This window comes from Triticum aestivum, chromosome 7B (assembly GCF_018294505.1).
Source record: "Triticum aestivum cultivar Chinese Spring chromosome 7B, IWGSC CS RefSeq v2.1, whole genome shotgun sequence".
NCBI classification, from domain to species: Eukaryota; Viridiplantae; Streptophyta; class Magnoliopsida; order Poales; family Poaceae; genus Triticum; species Triticum aestivum.
This window is the reverse complement of record NC_057813.1, coordinates 309,381,113-309,383,276: the sequence shown is the minus strand read 5'-3', so window position 1 is coordinate 309,383,276 and position 2,164 is coordinate 309,381,113.

Sequence of the window (2,164 nt, the reverse complement as noted above, 5' to 3'; positions counted from 1 at the left end):
CCGGCTGTCCGGATACCCCCTTATCCAGGACTCCCTTAGGGCCATCGAGCCTTGCTGCGATGACACAGAGGAACTCTCAATGAAAGCACCAATATCGGTGTCAAAACCGGAGGATCTCCTGTAGGGGGTCCTGAACTGTGTGTCTAAGGCTAATGGTAATAGGAGGCAGGGGACACGATGTTTTACCCAGGTTCGGGCCCTCTCTATGGAAATACCCTACTTCCTGCTTCATTAATATTGAAGATATGTGGAATACAAGAGTAGATCTACCACGAGATCGTAGAGGCTAAACCCTAAGAGCTAGCCTATGATGGTATGATTGTAATTGTGATCGGCCTTCTAAGGACCACCTCTCCGGTTTATATAGACATCGGAGAGCTAGGGTTTATATGGAGTCGGTTACAAGGAAGGAAACATAATGTCCGGATCGCCAAGCTTGTCTCCCACGCAAAGGAGAGTCCCATCCGGACACGGGCCGAAGTCTTGAGTCTTGTATCTTGACGCTTCAATAGTACGGACGATGTATATAGTCCGGCTCTCCAGATACCCCTAATCTAGGACTCCCTCAGTCTCCACTCCGGCAGCACCAAGGCCCTCACGACAAGACCAAGCAGAAGAGATAGCTCTTTGAGAAATCAAAGGGCAAATCAAGAAGACCAAGACAAGCCAAAGGAACAAGATATCACTAAGGAAAAACCTCCCTTGCCGGGCAGGCGAGCCTGGTCAGGTCGAGGCTTCACCAAAGACAAGTCCCAAAGATTCCCCCGGCAGGCATTGCCAGGGCCGCCAATGGTAAGTCACCCCGCCAACACTCCATCGCTCCACCGCACACCGAAGCAAGTCACTTATCAGTGCAGTGTCGAGCCCCCAAGTGATTAAGTGGCTGTCATTTGGCACATGGCAGCCATTTGGAAAGGAGATTCGCCCTATATGACACCCGCTTAGTGGCGTGTCATGTAGACAGACGAGAGGGTGGTTGAGCGGCACGACAGGCTTGCCGGGCTGTATCCTCAGCATGACACCTAGCACTTAATGCACTTTGTCCTAATTGCCAGAGTTAGGTATGATAGCACTGTTGGTTATCTAATCAGTAGGTAATGACTGATTTGCCGCTGTGGTAACCCCTTAGCCTATAAAATGAGGGCCATGGCAACCTAAGAGAGGATTCGAACCATTGTACACCCTTACTCATGTAGCTACTCTCCGCTACGTAACCTTGTTGGGCTTGAGCGCCACGCATCTGGTACGTCTCCAAGTATCTATAATTTTTGATTGTTCCATGCTATTATCCATCTTGGATGTTTTATATGCATTTATATGCTATTTTATATTATTTTTGGGACTAACCTATTAACTTAGAGCCCAGAGCCAGTTTCTGTTTTTTCCCTCATTTTTGAGTTTTACAGAAAAGGAATACCAAACGGCGTCCAAATGAACCAAAAATTTATGTGATTTTTTATGGACCAGAAGAAGCCCCCGAAGCAAAAGAGTTGGGCCAGAAAAGTCCTGAGGACACCACAAGAATGGAGGGCATGGCCCCCCTAGGGCAAGTCCTCCAGTCTTGTGGGTGCCTCGTGGATCCCCTCGACTTGTTCTCGACGCCAAAAATTTCTATAAATACACAAACCCCCAGGAATAACCTAGATCGGGAGTTCTGCTGCGGCAAGCCTCTATATCCCTGAAAACCCAATTAGGACCCTATTCCGGCACCCTTCCGGAGAGGGAAATCATCACTGATGGCCATCTTCATTATCCTGATGCTCTGCATGACGAGGAGGGAGTAGTTCACCCTCGGGGCTGAGGGTATGTGCCAAAAGCTATGTGTTTTCTCTCTCTCTCTCTCTCTCTCGTGTTCCTGATTTGGCACGATCTTGATGTACCGCGAGCTTTGCTACTATAGTTGGATCCTATGATGTTTCTCCCACTCTACCTTCTTGTAATGGATTGAGTTTTCCCTTTGAAGTTATCTTATCAGAATGAGTCTTTAAGGATTTTAGAACACTTGATGTATGTCTTGCAAGTGCTTATCGATGGTGACAATGGGATATTCACATGATCCACTTGATGTATGTTTTGGTGATCAACTTGCGGGTTCTATGACCTTGTGAACTTATGCATAGGGGTTGGCACATGTTTTTGTCTTGACTCTCCGGTAGAAACTTTG